The sequence below is a fragment of the Macaca nemestrina genome, chromosome 14 (assembly GCF_043159975.1).
Source record: "Macaca nemestrina isolate mMacNem1 chromosome 14, mMacNem.hap1, whole genome shotgun sequence".
Taxonomy (NCBI): Eukaryota; Metazoa; Chordata; class Mammalia; order Primates; family Cercopithecidae; genus Macaca; species Macaca nemestrina.
In genome coordinates this window covers 7,046,718-7,064,745 of record NC_092138.1, presented here as the reverse complement: position 1 = coordinate 7,064,745, position 18,028 = coordinate 7,046,718, and the positions used below count along the sequence as shown (strand labels likewise).

At 39.1% G+C, this 18,028-nt stretch overlaps 1 protein-coding gene and 1 long non-coding RNA gene across 6 annotated transcripts in view; both read right to left on the bottom strand.

Annotated features, from left to right (window-relative positions):
• The window catches only part of LOC105498828 (AU RNA binding methylglutaconyl-CoA hydratase), a 155,935-nt gene that overhangs the window by 96,478 nt on the left and 41,429 nt on the right, over positions 1–18,028 (bottom strand). The window lies entirely within an intron of this gene.
• Positions 1,014–18,025, bottom strand: LOC139358081 (uncharacterized). Its single transcript, XR_011612332.1, has 2 exons — positions 11,594–18,025; positions 1,014–11,276 (listed from the first exon to the last, which is right to left on the bottom strand). It is a non-coding gene; the product is annotated as an uncharacterized lncRNA (long non-coding RNA).

Sequence of the window (18,028 nt, the reverse complement as noted above, 5' to 3'; positions counted from 1 at the left end):
TTGGTATTATTTGTGGTTTCAGACATCCACTAGGGGTCTTGGAGTGCATACCCTAATAATAAGGGGTCAACTACTGTATAAAGAAAACACTAAGAAAAAAGGGTGGGAAAAGAGAAAGGTGGGAAGGAAGAATTTAAAACAGGAAATATATAAATTCTGCCATCGTTCAATAGAACTTTCTAAAGAAACAGTGGATCAAGTACACTACATAAGTGTAATAATGACAACAAGGTAGTACCAAAATACAACCCTTAACATTATTAGAATAAATCCACATACAGAACAAACCAAAGAAGCACCTAACATAGTTAAGATTATTTTTAAAATGTAAAATCACCAAAATCAGAAGGCACAGAAAAGCATAATGACAGGCCTAATACCAAACACATCAATATATTTAAAGAAGCTGTATCCATCCACTAAGAAAAAGATTAGCCAGGCAAGGTGGACTGAGTAGTCCTAGCTACTCAGGAGGTTAAGGCAGGAGGATCGTGTGAGCCCAGGAGTTCAAGGCTACAGTGAGCTATGACTGTGCCACTGCACTGCAGCCTGGGCAAGAGAGCGAGACACCGCCTCTAAAAACAAGAAAACTATATACTGAACTATGATTCAAAAGGAGAGGGATGTTAATAACTCATAAGAGAAAACAACTGACTCCCAGATGCTTGTTTTCATTCTCCACCATTCTTGGTGAGAGGATAAAGAAAACTAAAATTAAGATCTGTAAGTCACTGTGCCAGAAACAAAGACAGTAAAGTGTTCTACCAGTTAATCTTTCACACGCCATAATTCAGCACTTCCAATTTCTAATAATTACATCAAATTAGGAAAATAAAAAGTAAAATATATACTGGATTGAATCTAATAAACTACATTAATTACATACTTTTAGAAATCTCTTCGACCCTCAAACAAACAAAAAAGACACAGTGAACATAAATAAACAATTCAGGTCAACTTGGTGGACTGACAAAAAAATTCTGCAAACTTTGAAAATGTTCTTTATTAAGCAATTCTTTTTTTTTTTTTTGAGATGGAGTTTTGCTATTGTCACCCAGGCTGAAGTACAATGCCACAACCTCGGCTCACTGCCTCCCAGGTTCAAGTGATTCTCCTGCCTCAGCCTTTCAAATAGCTGGCATTACAGGTGCACGCCACCATGCCTGGCTAATTTTTTGTACTTTTAGCAGCAACTGGGTTTCACCCTGTTGGCCAGGCTGCTCTCAAACTCCTGACCTCAGGTGATCCACCAGCCTGGGCCTCCCAAAGTGCTGGGATTACAGGCGTGACCCACTACGCCCTTGATACTTTTAAACACATCTTTCAAAATTTTAATATCTAATATAATCAGTCCCAATAGATTTAATGCAACTAAATAAAAAGTTTTTGGGGTCCTCAGTAATTTTTAAGAGTATATAAGTGGATCCTGAGACCAAGACATTTGAGAACCATGCTATTCTGTACCCTGCCTGTGGGATTCCCAATGAGACAGCAGCCTTCGGTCACTGGCGGTGACTGCAATCCCCGCAACCCCTCCTTAGGCTGTCTCTGCTCCGGTAAATTTGTATTTGTGTACATGCACAATTGTCTACAAGCTAAAAAAGTTTTAAAAATATAACTGACATCCTTTCTCCACAATGAGCTTCAGGTTTGGGTGAAATGGAAAATTAGTCTTCACAAAAAACTCTCCTTCAGAAAAGGAAATGGAGAAAAATTAATACTTCATAGCTGGCCTCCCAGGTGATCTAGAGCAAACTGCCCCACTTCCCCTCAAAGCCTCCTCTGTAAAAATTTTTATCTTAAATTTTAACTTTTATCTTAAATGTATTATGTTAAGAATTGCTGGCCAGGCGTGGTGGCTCATGCCTGTAATCCCAGCACTCTGGGAGGCGAAATCACCTGAGGTCAGGAGCACCAACCCATGAGGGATCCACTCCCATGACTCCAGCACCAGGCCCCACCTCCAACACTGGGGATTACAATTCAACACGAGATTTGGGTGGTGCCAAGTACCCGAACTGTCTCAAAGACCCAGCAGTCAGTTCCTACTGTTCATCTTACTTGGCCTGTCAGCAGCACTTAATCACACCCTCCTTCTTGAAACATTTTATTCACTTGGCTTTTGGAATACTGTTTTCTTCCTAATGTGGTATATGTACACCATGGAATACTATGCAGCCATAATAAAAGAATGAAATCATGTCTTTTGCTGCCCCATGGAGCTGGAGGTCATTATCCTTAGTGAAATAACTCAGAAATAGAAAATCAAATACTGCCATGTTCTCACTTATAAGTGGGAGCAAAACAATGGGTATATATGAACATAAAGATGGAAATAACAGACACTGGGGACTCCACAGGGGAGGACAGTGGTGAAGGGGGTGAGAGATGAAAAATTACTGATTGCATACAATGTTCGCCATTTGGGTGATGGGTTCACTAGGAGCCCAAACCTCACCATTACACGATATATGCATCTAACAAACCTGCACATGTACCCTCTGGATCTAACATAAAATAAACATGAACAAGTAAGAATATTTTCTTCCTACCTTCCTACCCTCGCTGACCTTTCTCGATCTACCTCTTTCACTCCAGCCTCTAAACATCACAATGCCTCACAGCTCTCAGACTTTTTTTCTCTCTACAGTAACCCCCTAGGTGTCTCATCCAGTGGTCATGGCTTGACACAGCATTAACATTCGGATGACTCCGAAGTTCACCTGGGTCAACCCGCCTCAACTCCAAATTCATCTGCACGTGGATGTCCACTAAGCATCACTATCTTCACAAATCAGACTTGAACTCCTTAGCAAGACCTCCCATCCCAATCTAGCAAAGGATCAGTCGGCTGTCCTAATTTACCATCACAACAGACAGTCCAACTGCTCCACTCATGCTCATTCCATCATTCTCAGTGATGTCCTAAGAGCAGCAGGAGCTTGGGGAGAAAAGACAGAGGATCAAACTCAGGCAAGTTCAGCAGGATTCTTGGAATTTCAGGTAGCGGCAGACAGAAAGGGACTGCAGGAGAAGGTTCAGCCTGAAGATAAGATGAAATAATTACAGTATGGCTAACATGTTTATACCAATAAGATATAAGCCAATTTGCCCTTTCAATCGGGTACCTACCATGTGCTCATTACTAGACACTAGATATAAGTGAAGAAAAAAACCAACTCATGGTTCTTGCAATGGGGAGATATGGAAAGTACCAGATGGTAGAGAGAATCCACATTTTCTGATTCCACATCAAGAGATCAAGATCAATAAACTTACACCAAAATAATTCAAGAGTTCATCACATTTTAATAATGTATAAAATTTAAACTGTCTACAACAAAATAAACATCATCCTGTGGCAATATCTTCGAGAAAATGTTAAACTGAGCAGATCTTGTGACATCCTCAGAGTATCATTACATTCTGAAATATAATGGAACTTCAAGCTTAAGAGAAAGATGACAGAAAGATAGGTCATGTGGTTACCAAAACATTAAAGAACACTCATTTATACAAAGAGAGCTAGGCTAGGACAGGAAGAGTTTGATTCCAATATTAAACCTCTGCAGAAGAGAGGTCAAGAAGTTTGATATGTATGTGCATCTATTACACTGTAGCTGGTCTGTTAATTATTAGTGACTTGTTTTGCGTTACTTTGAGCCTTTCAATAATAAAATTCAAATGTATCCCAATTCTCAAACTGAAAGGCACGCTAACAAAAAAAAAAAAAAAAAGAGAAGCACTGCTTGAAAAGAGGTTTATACCCTAAAACTTACATTGGATTTTTCATACAGAATTATTTCATTCAGTTATACAAAGATATTCTTTGTATTTCACAGAGAGAACTTTTTTTCATAGAAAAATGCACATGGACGGTAGATTTTCAATCACATGAAGAACAGATAACCAGACACTGAAAATTTCCAAAATTATTTCTTTCTATAAAACCTTATAACAAAATGTTAAGAAAAAAATTGTTAAATAGATGAATTTTGTCAGCTGCCCCTTTTAACATAATTACATGTATTTCAATTCAGCTTTGTACTTACACAGCTAAATTAAAGCTTTTGCAATTTTATTTCATCAGAGAAACAAAAAGAAGGTATGGATGCTGGCATTTTAAAGGATTACTGTGGAAGATCATTTACAAAAACATCATTGCCTCACACTAAATTCTGTAATCTAAAATCTAATGAAAACCTATTTTAAATATTTCTTTATCATTAGGTAACAATTCTTTGATGTCTCAACTTGAGAGAACTAGGTCTATCCCTTCAGAGTTTCCACTTAGAGAATTCTAAAACTGTTTTCTATCTCATCATGAAATATCATCTAATTTAAATGTCACTAAAGGCAAGAGTGGCCCTCAGTGAGGTAATTAACATGTCCACTCCCCATATTCTATACTGCTAACGTGCACAACGTGGGTCCCAGTAGTGATGTCAACACTGCCACCACAAACTACTGGAAGGAAGGTGCACACCTGGAAGCCCTAGAAGGAATAGTGAGAAACAACAGCTGTTAATAGATCCTGATAATTTCATTGCTGTGTAGCCTTGCTGATGCCTAATATTTCAAAATAATCAGTTTACTGCTTCTAACCCAGGCAACCTAAACTTGAAGAGGGAAGGGGACTTGTAACAATGATTAACATTTTAGAAATCTAAAAATTCACCATTTCCTTTGAATGAAACATCTCAAAAATAGTCATATGACTTTTTTTTTTAATAAAAGAACAAAAGAACTAAATTTTATTCTAGGATTCAAGTTACCATTTAAGAACAGACTTTTTAAGATACTAGGAACAATAAAGTAAATTTGGTGACTCTGAATGAAATACAGAACTGCTTTCTGATCTCTATTTTAATAAAATAGAAGAACTTTCAAATAAGCCGTGTCTTTAAGTTGCTTATAAACTTTCATTAAAAACACACAGAGTATAGGAAATCACGGTGGCCAAAGAGAAAACACATTTGCCTTTCAGATCCCAGCAATTCTCCAGTTGTAGAAAATGTAAATATAACAGGAGGAAAGAGGGAAAAGTGGTACCCAACAGACAGGGGTGAACCCTGATTTGTATCAGTGCTAATACTGCCACAATTTAAAGATCCTTATGGTTCAACAGCCAGCTCACAAAATTTCTGAAAATTAGGCTGGGAGTCATGGCTCATGCCTGTAATCCCAGCACTTTAGGAGGCCAAGGTGGGGGGATCACTTGAGGCCAGGAGTTCAAGACCAGCCTGACCAACATGGCAAAACCCTGTCTCTACCAAAAAATACAAAATAGCCGGGCGTGGTGGCTCACGCCTGTAGTTTCAACTACTCAAAAGGCTGTGGTGGAAAAATCACTTGAACGCAGGAGGTAGAGGCTGTAGTGAGCCAAGATCGTGCCACTGCACTCCAGCCTGAGCAAAGAGTGGGACCCTATCTTTTTTTTTAAAACAAACAAACAAAAATTCCTGAAAATTTCACAATCACCTGGACTTCGCGTGAGCAGGCCCCGGCACACCACTGCCAAGGCACTGGATTCCTGGACGGTCTGTATATGAAGCAGCCCCGTAAGTACTGTCAGAGACAAAAATCTAACAAATCAAGTTATAGATCCAATTGCCTTTTATTTATGATTCATGAGTCAGGGCAGCCTCCATTCTACAAAACAGAATAAAAGCTCCCATAAGGCAATGGCAGAACAGCGGGTTTTGTAAGGTAGAAACAAGAAAACAGGACAAGAGGGAAAAAAAACCTAACTGGTTAACAGGTTACATCAGACTTTGCGGGGGGAGGGGGTTGTTTCTTTGGCAAGGGTTAAAGCAGAGCAGACTTTCTTACTAAGCTGACTCACGTAGACTGGAATCTCCTGTTTTCAGGAAAAACTGGTCTGTTTTGGAATCCGTCTGCTTCCTTAATAAAGTTTCAGTTTGATTATGTGGCATTTTGCAGGAGTGACTATGTCGATCTAATCTGGTCTGCTGGGGTTTTGAGCAGGAGCTCAGTCTGAAACAATGGCCTCCCATCATTTTAACAGTACAATGCAGGATCCTCCACCATCAGTATCCATGAACATCCACTGGCCACGTCACTTCCTCCCAAGGAAAAAATAAGCCTAGAAGCTCTTCTCTCAGAAAATGAACAAACTTTATGAGAAGAACTAGTGAAAAGAGGGCCAGAAAGAAAGATGGAGGCCTCTGTGCAGTATCTGAAAACCCTTTTCTCCCCTCCGAGACCGAGTCTTACTCTTGTCACCCAGGCTGGAGTGCAATAGCACGATCTCGGCTCACTGCAACCTCTGCCTCCCAAGTTCAAGCGATGCTCGTGCCTCAGCCTCGCGGGTAGCTGGGATTACAGGCACACATCACCTTGCTTGGCTAATTTTTTTATTTCGAGCAGATATGGGGGGTTCACCATGTTCACCAGGCTGGTCTCAAACTCCTGACCTCATGTGATCCACCCGCCTCAGGCTCCCAAAGCGCTGGGATTACAGGCATGAGCCACTGTGCCTGGCCATAAATGCATTTTGTTAGACATGCAAAAGGATTTTTCTCTCCCATAAAAGAGAAAAAGTTTTAAGAAAAGTTTTAAGGTCAAAAACCTTAAAATTAGGGGGCCACGAACAGTGGCTCATGCCTGTAATCACAGCACTTCGGGAGGCCAAGGCAGGAGGATCACTTGAGTCCAGGAGTTCAAAACCAGTCTGGGAAACATGAAACAAAAATCACAAAACTTAGCTGGGCGTGGTGGAGCCCATCCCTGCTACTCGGAAGGCTGAGGTGGGAGGATCACTCGAGCCCCGGAGGTCGAGGCTACAGTGAGCCGAGATCGAGCCACTGCACTCCAGCCTGCACAACGCAGGGAGACCCTTTCTCAAAGAAAAAAAACCAAAAACACCTTAAAACCAAGAGCCCAAAATCTATTTTTCTAGAAATGTAAAATCTTGGCTTTCCTTGAAAATAATGAGAAATGTAAAAAACTTCTAAGCCCCTCAACCAACTGAACTGACCTTCTTCTGGCCAAGGGGAGCAGAGAGACACCTCAGAGGCTGAATTCCTAGCTATGATGTGATGGGAGGTCAGACCGTCTCCCTCAACAGCCGCCTAATGGCTATTCTTTTTAACAGGCTAAAGAGAAACCAGCCCTTGCAAGATGCCACTGCTGATTTCAACCAACAGCCTGAACGCTGCCCCGCCCTTCTGTGGTTCAGTCAAAACAACCAACCAGCATTTCTTCCTGGTAAGAGACTACCAACCACAGGGTGGTTCTGGCCCATCTACAGAGGAGGCGCAATGAGGGTTTTCCTGTCCTCTGCTGCTTCTTTTTTGAGACGGAGTCTCGCTCTGTCACCCAGACTGGAGTGCAATGGCATGATCTCGGCTCACTGCAACTTCCGCCTCCCAGGTTCAAGCAATTCTCGTGCCTCAGCCTCCCTAGTGGCTGGCACTACAGGCTAGGATTACAGGCATGTGCCACCACGTCCAGCTAATTTTTGTATTTTTTTAGCAGAGACAGGGTTTCACTACGTTGGCCAGGCTGGTCTCGAACTCCTGACCTCAGGTGATCTGCCCGCCTTGGCCTCCCCAAGTGCTAGGATTACAGGCATGAGCCACGGCGCCTGGCCCTCTGTTTCATCTTTTGACATCAAAGGGACCAAGACTCCATCCTCAGATCATGCTCTGGCTGCTATTTGTTAAACATGGGTCCCACGGAAAGGCCTGAAGCTCAAACGTGCATGTGCCTGTTTCTCCTTTCATAAATATTCATGACTCCTCCTGCAGCTTACTGACTATGTATACCTGGCCACCCTGCTCAGCGTACGTTCCTGTTCCCTTTAGCCCACCTTCAAAGTGCCAGTTTCTGGGTTCTGACCAGAGGCTGCGCTTCCCAGCATGTGGCAATGGCCACCTTGCAGGCTGGAACCCTTTATGAGACATAAAGCTCTCCTTTCCAAAGTTATGAACCTTGTCATTCTTCAGCTGACAGTGAGAAAGAAAAAAAACATTCAATAAATAAGAAATGTCTGCAGGTTTCAAGATAGATGAATCTTTTAAAAACTGGTCTTATCTGGCACATATAAAGAATATATTCATATACATGTAATAAAGCATAATCATAATAAACTCCAACACAATCACCACTCAACGCTAGATCTAGGTCAGAACTAACACCTGTCTGCCACTGAGCTCTTCAACTATCCTTCCACCTGAATTCCAAAGCAAAGATAACCATCCTTGTAAAGGATGTGTATATGTGATTTCATTACACACTTACACATCCCTAAACACAAACTGTTTAGCTTTGAATGCTATTAATTTTATAAAAAATAAGTCGTACTTTTAAATCAACATTATGTTTCAAAGATTTATCCATATTGGTACATGTGCATATTTTCATTTATGTACACTGCTCTCTACTATCCAATTGTATAAATATAACAAACATTTTTCCATTCTCCTGTCATAGAAATTTGGTTGTTTTTCAGCTTTTCGCTATTAACAATGTAAGTGTCCCTAGGACACATGTGCAAAATGTCTGCAGAATAATGTAGTTTCAAATCCAAGTAGCAACCCATTCATGAGCTAGTCAAGATGAGGAATTTTTTTTAATGACACAGGGTAGTATCAAACTGGAGCGCACAGACAGAGGAACCATAACCTTTGATACTCTCCCACCCCTATGTGTTTACTGGGCCAGAGTGTAGATGTATTTCTTACTACAGGTCCAATAAAAACAGTCCTTAAGTTATCCCTCTATGTAAATACCCCTTAAAAAGTGAACTACCGAGTCTTAAGGAATGTTGATATTCAAATTTGAAAGACAATATCAAATACTTTTCCTAAGCAGTTACACCAGTTCAGCTCCCTTTAGAAGTATAAATCTTCCTGCCTGGTAATCCACTTAACTCACTAACTCTTAGTAAGACCTGGCTTAAGAATTTTTGGCTCATCTGGTGGATGTAAAACGGCATCCCACTGTGGTCTTAGTTGCACGTCTATGACTACTACTGTGGCGGACCATCTTTTCCTATGTCTACCCTCACTCCTGTACCTCTGTGTGAAACGCTTTTCTGTCGTGTCCTCTCGCTGACTTCAAGGCTGTGTATATGTATGCATGTACTGATTCCTGTATGCACTTACCAATGCACACATGAATCCTTTGGCAACTGTGTGTTTCAAGTATTTTCTCCCAGTCTGTGTCTTTTCTTTCTACTTTATTTACAGTATCTTTTCATGAATTGATGTTCTTAAGTTTAATTTGGTAAAATTGATCACCGTTTCCTTTTGTGTGTCATATTTTGTGTTTTAAGAAACTCTTCTCTCCGTTAAGATCATTAAAGTTTTAGTTTCCACTTCTAAACATATTAAGTCTTTGCCATTCCCCAGCGGTCTGCAATGCTGCCTCTGTCACGTTATCAGTTTCCCCACTTGGGTGGTCTGTTTGGGGGTTCTGTATTTCAACCCAATGGTATACTTATCTATCCCAAAGCCAGTAACACACCGCCTTCATTTCTATGTCATGATAATAAATCTTGAGTGCGGAAATGGCAAGGTGCTTCATTTTCTTCTTATTTATGAGTGTTTGGCTATCTGGGGGTCTCCTTTTGCTCATCAAGTCCCTCACAAAATCAATACTGAGAGTCGAGGTGTGATTACACTGAATCACACCATTTGTGAGAATCATCTTTTTAATACTAAATCTTCCTATTCAAGAGGATAATTTGTCCCCATTTATTTTTTTAAACATCTTACAATAAAGTTTTATAATTTCTCCATATATGCTACATGTATTCCTAAGACTCATTTGTGTTCCTGCTTGCCAGGGTATCCTTATTTGACATCTTCCGTCTGTTGTTGGTATAAAGAAAGGTAACTGATTATTTTGAATATGGATCTCATTTCCAGCCATCTTGTGACACTCTTATTTCCAATAATTTATGGTTTCTTTCAGCTTTTTGATGGAGACAGCCATACCACAGGAACTCTGCTATTTCTTTTTTGGTCCTTATGTATTGTTGTTTCCTGCCTACTACACAAACCAGGATTTACAGAATAATATAGAACAGAGGTGGTGACAGTGGGTCCTCCTGTCTTGTTCCTGATTTTAGGAGATGACTTCTAATATTTTATTATTAAGAAAGAGATACCTTTCATCAGGCTAGGGAAGTTTCCTTCTATTCCTAGTTTGCTGAGAACATTTTCCATGAATACATATTGATATTTCTCAAATGCTTTTTCCTCAATCTACTGAGATACACATACGATTTTATTTTCATTGGCTAACATGAGTTAAAATTTAATATTTTCCAGTGGAAACCACCATTGCCTTCCCGGGAAAGCCCAATTTGGTCTTTTGTTACAACCTACTGGATTTCATGTATGCTCACAAGTGAGGTTGCCTCCTCCTATTCCTTTCTTCCATTGTTTCTCTCGGATTTAGGTTTAAAGATTACACTAGTCTGAAATAATGAGTTAGGAGTAAACTCTCACTTTACTATCCTGTGGAACTGTCTGTATAAGATTGTAAGAATCTGTTCCTTATGTATTGGGTAAAACATCTTAAAAGTAAATCTCTGTCATCAAAAAACTGGGTCTGGTGCTTTCTCTGTGAAAAAGTTTACTGTAAGAACTGGTTTGATCACTTCAGTGATTATATGACTGTAACCAAGCAGCTTAGCTTCAAACTGCATTTAAAAATGTTTTTTCCTTTACTCTTTTCACCCCAGTCTCAAGACGTAGCTTTGAGACAAACTACAGATGTGTTTTCTTTTGTCTTTAAATACAGCCTCGGAATGTGCTTTAAAACTCCACTCCCCTCCTTTTCCCACCTTAGGCTTTCATGCCTGAAGCACATGTATTTACCTGGATGTTTGTTAAGCTTACACCATGCTCACTTATCTGGTCATGTGTTTCCTTAGAAGCTTCAGGGGCCAAATCATGATGCAAACCAGGCACCTCCAGAATTCTCTCCCTAGCAGGAGATTACTTCAAGGCCAGAGTTACTCCCGGCTAGAGACTGACGGCAAGATTGACCGCGACTGATTCGGCCTGGTTGGGCCCAAGATGGTGCTGGCCCCTTCACCAGATGGAACAATTCAGGATAAGCCACAGGAGGAAGTCATGCCATTGGGCACCTCCCAGCCCCCTTGCCTCTCCTGCATTCCAAACCCCTCTTCTCAAACCCCTGACTCTCCAGAAATTGGAAAGTGGCAGTTTTTGGAAAGGATTCTGACCACTTTCCCCCTTGCTGGCAAAAATTAATAAAATTCACACTCTTTATCATACCTCACTCGTTATTTTTTTTTTTTTTTTTTTTTTTGAGACGGAGTCTTGCTCTGTCGCCCAGGCTGGAGTGCAGTGGCGCGATCTCAGCTCACTGCAAGCTCCGCCTCCCGGGTTCACGCCATTCTCCTGCCTCAGCCTCCCGAGTAGCTGGGACTACAGGCGCTGCCACCACGCCCGGCTAGTTTTTTGTATTTTTAGTAGAGACGGGGTTTCACCGTGTTAGCCAGGATGGTCTCGATCTCCTGACCTTGTGATCCGCCCACCTCGGCCTCCCAAAGTGCTGGGATTACAGGCGTGAGCCACCGCGCCCGGCCAGCCTCACTCGTTATTTCGGCTTCTTTCTACAAGTGGCGAGAAGCTGGACCCTCTTTTGGTTACATGACTATTCCAGCCCACGATTTCTTCTTGAGTCAGAAGTTTCATATTTATTGGCATAAAGTTTTTTCCCAGTATTTTCTTATCTTTATAATCTCTCCTGTATCTATAAACACATCTTTTTTTCATTTGTAATACGTATTGTTAAAGGTGCTTTAACTCCACTGTAAAGAGCACGGCCTTGTGTTGATCCTCTGCACTGCATCTCTGTCTTCCATTTTACTCTTTTCTGATCCTTGTATTGTTGCTTTAGTTCAACATTCTTTGAACTTAAAACTTTTAAAAATCTTAAGGTAATGCTTAGCTATTTATCTTCAGTGACATCTCCTTGCTAACTTACGGATTTAATGTTGTACACTCCCCTCAAGTACTGTTACAGTAGGTAGCTAATGGAACACGAGCAGAGCTGGAGAGGGCTCCCCGCAAAACATACACACCAGGAATGTCGGGTGACCATAAGATTGTCAGGCGGCTGTTAACTGTCTCTCTAAAATAATAATTGGTCACAGCCAGCACCAGAGAAAGGCAGTGTCCTGGAAATAGCAGGTATTTCCAGATAGAAATACCTGAAACTGGTGATCAGGAGCTTCCCGATAAGATCTCAGGAGCTGGGCAAGTGCACTTGAGCATGCGCACTGAAAGGCAAAATGGCGGATGACCTCCCTGTAGGAACACGGGACCGCAAAGCGGCAAAGCGCCTCAAGCAGGCAGGCCTACAACTTAGTAAACACACTGCACATGCAGCCCCTCCCAAGGGCTGGCAGGCCACTGCGCATACTGACAGCCCACCCCAAAGGACGAATCACAGGAGAAGCAACAGACGACCCCGGAAGAATGCCAACATATAAAACCCCAATTCAAAAGGTCAAATGGCGCGCCTGATCTCTCAAGTTGCCTACTTGACCCTTGTGCAAGTTCCTCTCGTTCACGCTCTGGAGCTCTTTAACAAACTTCCACTCCTGCTCTAAAACTTGCCCCAGTCTCTCCTCCAGCCTTATGCCCCCGGGGTAGAGTTCTTTCTTCTGAGGAGGCAAGAACTGAGATAGCTACAGACCCCTACAGATTCACTGATGCTAACATACTTGTGCTGCACAACATGGATACATCACAGCTAAACAGCACCACTTTAAGCAAATCTATTTGGACATATTGTAATTTTATAATCATTCAGTTTTCGTATTCTTTTCCATTATAGTTTCTTCTTTGACCCATGAGCTGTTCAGCATTCTCACTTTACAAATATATGGTTTTAAAATCTGTAGGTATGGATATGTTTCTGACTGTTAAAGCAAACGAAATGTGGCCTTGGAAGGGCTCTGTACTTCTATACTTGTGGATGAACTGCAACCTAACTTAATAGGTAGAAAAGAGAGAAAACCTAACTTAGGAGTATGCCCTGTAACAGCAGATGAGGCTTGGCCAGTCCCAGCAGCCATACTTCAACCACTCATACACTGCCCAGTGTTCAAACTGTGTTCAAATAAGGCAAATGCTGAGCTGTAACCAATCCAGCTGTTTCTGTACCTCACTTCTGATTTCTGTATGTCACGTCCTTCTTTTTTGTCTATAAATCTGTTCTAACCACAAGGCATCCCTGGAGTCTCTCTGAATGTACTGTTATTCTGGGGGCTGCCCGATGCATAAATTGTTCACTGGTCTATTAAACTCCTTTAAATTTAATTTGGCTGAAGTTTTTCTTTTAACATAACTTAATTCCATCGTAGACAGAAAATATGGTCTCTATACACCAACTTTCTGAAATTTAACAGAGACTTTAAGGTCCTGCACGTGACCCATATTTTTAAACATTTTTTGTGTTCACAAGAATACATAAGTTGGGGTTGAGTCTATTAAATCAAACTTGATAATTATGTTGCTCAAATCATTGAAAAATTTTCATTAACTTTTATCTTTTTGACCTCATGATAAATTGAGGGAGATGGGTCAATAATTTTGACAATGATGATAAATTACCAATTTATCCATATAATTTTATTTGCGTATCTTGAGACTTTTGTTTTTAGGTGCATACAAGTTTAAGGGTATGTTTCTTGAAAAACTGAACCTTTTATCACATGCAGCAACTCTCTCTCTAGTAATGCTTTTTATTTTGAAATGTATTTTGACCAGAATCAATACTGATATATCTTTCTTTTGGCTAGTAATCTTCAGGTACAAAAAGAGGTACCCCAAATGTGGCTATTATTAACAATATTCAGCTGATGTCAATTATTTAGTCAAATCTGAACATCTGTGTCTTTAAACAGCAAGTTTAATCAACCGACATTAATAGTGACTACTGGACTTATTTCAACATCTTACTATTCAATATGTTGTAAGTTTATGCTATTTTTCTGTTTACATTTTTTAAGATTGGATGAACTTATCTTTGATTTTTGTTTTGTTGTTTCTTACTACTGCCTCCACCAGCTCCCTATTCATTTGCAAATTTTATGTTCCTTTCTTAGTCCCCGAATTTTATCAAGAATACAAAACCCCTAGATGCAATATTTTAAACTCCCTATCAAAGCAAAGACCTTAAAATTAAAACCTTTATGTCTCCAAAAAGCAAAACCCAATGAAAAAGGTATGAGCCAAGCATGCATCAAGTTATTCAAATTAGAACTGAAGTGAGATTTCTTGAATAAAAATAGATGAATTAATTCCAAACAACAAGAAAAATGAAGATAGAAGACACATGACATTCAAAGAAAAATCAGACCCACTGTCTGTTTTAGTACAACCTGTGAGCTAAGAATGGTTTTTACATTTTTAAATGCCTGGGGGAAAAAAATCAAAATAAAAAATTGTTTCAAAATACATAAAAATCAAATGAAATTCAAATTTTGGTATGCATAAATAAAGCTGTATTGGAACAGAGCCACACACCTTTGTTGATACATCATCTATGGTTGCTTTCATACTATAAAGTCAGAGTTGTATAGCTGCAACAGAGACCATATGGCCCCATGAAACCTACAATATTTACTGTATGACCCTTCAAGATAAAGTCGGCCTGCCTGTGATTTTTAACATGTTAAATGAGTGGATTCTATTAAGATACTATTAAGACACTTAGTTTCCACACGTCCTTCAAAATCTCGGAATCATCACAGTAAGTCTACTGTAATGTTACAATAAAAAGTATCATGAATAAATATGGAGGAACTCCCAAGAAAAAATGGAGATAAGAACTAGCCCAGAAAAGAAAAGTTACAGCTATGATCACAAAAAAGAAAATGCCACTGCAAAGACAGAAAGAGTTCCAGAAAAACCCCAATTTCAGAATCCATAGAACAGAAAGACACTCTGGAACAAGCATCAAGGTAATTCGAACAGTGAAACCAATCTTAGCCACCCCCGTGCATATATGTAAACTTACAGGTAGCATCAACGTTTCTAAAATCAAGCTCTCTGACCAACTTCCAAACAAAGTTCATGCTCTGCGTCAGAAGGTACATAAACATGAGGCTGAAGCTGGGGAAAGAAGCAGGGCCTAAGACAATACCAGCACAGAACGAGAAGTGGCAGAATAGACAGCTAAGCCAAAAGCCATTATAGAGATTAAAACATGTATTTAAAAAATTTTAATTCTAAGAAAGTGAGAAAACAGTAACAAAACCACACAAGATGCAAAAAGGTGTTAAGTGGTCAAATTCTACAATTCTTTCAAGTAACATGATTTGTTCTGTATATAGCATAGAAAAACATGGAAAGCTTTTCACCTCATTCTGTGAAGGCAAATAACCTTCACGCCAAACCAAAAAAGAATAACACAAAACAAAATTAAAAGCTCAATCTCCTTTACGATTATACCATAAGTACTTTACTGAATCCAGCAATATGTGTTAAAAACCAACACCACCCCTAACCACAATGACCAGGCAGGGCTTATTCTAGTAATGTGTGGCCACTGCAGCATTAGTAAATCTATTAACACAACTCAGAATAATAAAGGCTAAATAAGGCAAATGCTAACATACATCAATTATAATCCTGATGCATATTTTAAAAGCATTGGACAAACTTTAACACTTATTCTTGATTAAAAACAGAAATAATCTCCTAACAAGTTGAAACAGAAGAGAACTGCCTGAATATCATAATTACTGGCAAAATATTAAATGCACCCACCAAAGTCAAAGAAAGATAAGGATGATCACGCTCACCTTAACAAATAAATACTCTATAAGCGACTGAACCAATATGAAAAAATATGAATACATAAGGTTAAAATGTTGGGGGAGGAGATAAAAATTGCATTACTTATAGGCAATTATCTATATTGTACTTTACAAATGAAAACACAAGAAAATTAAAGAAGAACAATTAACACAAGTAATTATCCAGCTGACATGATATAAAATAAGCACATAAAAGTTAACTTTTGGCCGGGCACGGTAGCTCCTGCCTGTAATCCCAGTACTTTGGGAGGCTAAGGCAGATGGATCATGAGGTCAAGAGTTGGAGACCATCCTGGCCAACATGGTGAAACCCCATCTCTACTAAAAATACAAAAATTAGCTGGGCGTGGTGGCACGTGCCTGTAGTCCCAGCTACTCGAGAGGCTGAGGCAGGAGAATCGCTTGAACCTGGGATGCGGAGGTAGCAGTGAGCTGAGATTGTGCCACTGCACTCCAGCCTGGTGACAGAGTGAGACTCTAGCTCAAAAAAAAAAGTTAATAACTTTCCTACAGACTATAATAACAAGACTGCAACAGAAACGAGGGGAGGGTCTCATTCAAAGGAATAAATGCTATAAAATAGCTAGGAATATATCTGAGGGGAAAAAAGATATAAGACCAAGACCAGTGTGCAGAAAAGTATAAAACTTCCTTGAAAGACATTAAAAAAAAGAATGACCCCAAAAAATAAGAGCCATGCACACTATGGAGAGAAAGATTTATTATCATAAAAATGTCAAAATTTTCTTAACAAAATTTATAAAATTCCAATCACAGTTGCAATACAGAAATTTTTCCCCTTTGCCTTAAAAAATAATTCTAAATTAATTTGGAAAACCTGATGTGTGAGAATCAACAGAGAAAACCTTCAAGGAAAAAGAATAATAAAGGGAACCTAGCATCATCTAGATATTAACAGTTTTAAATTTAAAGATACTGGAATCAAATTAAGCACATTAGAGGGCAATATCTTTAACACATTTAAAAACAAATAATATAAAAATGTCTTTTAAATAAACAAGTAGTTATTAAATAATCCAAGGAGGATGAAGGACGTGAAAAGGCAATTTACAAATGAAGAAAAGGCCAAGCAATGCAGCTCATGCGTGTGATCCCAACACTGTGGGAAGACAAGGGAGGAGGATCACTTGAGGCGGGAGTTCAAGATCAGCCTGGGCATCACAGTGAGACCCCCATCTCTACAACAAAATTAAAAATCAGCCAGGCCTGGTGGTTCACACCTGTAGTCCTTAACTCTTAGGAGGCTGAGGCAGGAGGATCTCTTGAGCCCAGGCGTTGGAGGTTACAGTGAGCTATATCACACCACTGCATTCCAGCCTGGGCGATAAAGTGAGACCCTGTCTCCAGAAAAAATCAAAAATTAAAAAAAAAAAAAACTAAAACCAAAAAAAACCCAAAGAAAGCCAAATCTCATCTGAAAAGATAAAATATCACATAAGCATCTGGGGCAATACAAATTAAAATGCTGAGATGCCTTTTTTTTTTTTTTAATCTAGGCAAACTTCAAAAATAGCAACATTAAATGCTGGCAGGAATATGAGGAAACATATACTGTCTTTAACTTATGGGAATATAATTTTGTAGAATTTATTAATATCTAAAATATAAAATGAACAAATGATAACTGGAACAGTGATTCCCTGTTTAAGAATTTATGCTTATGTACAAGGGTATTCACTACTTTATTATAAATAACATAAACAGAGGAAAAAAAAAGATGTTCATTAATGAACAAATAATATAAAATTTTTGATAAGACTAGATTAATATACAGCAGTAAATTGAAAATAAAAATAATAAAACAAATTGATAGTTACTGTAGTTCTAAAAAAAAGTATGATCCTGTATATTTAAAAAACAAAGGAATCCCAAACGTATGTTTGCAAGTATAGTTAAATACAGATATTGTTAAGTCAAAGACTTACGGCAAATTATTATTATTGTCTAATAAATACCTTCATATTTTATCATACATAAAAGACATCTGTAATTATTAAATATTTTACATAATTTTTCAAATTAAATATATTAGGTGCAGTTTTAAAACAAACAGCTACAGGTCATGATTATCTAATTATATAAATATTTAACCAATGCTTATATATAATGTGTAACTGTTTAAATTCGACATTTAAGATCACCTTCAGCATGCTGAAAGAAGAATTTAATAGT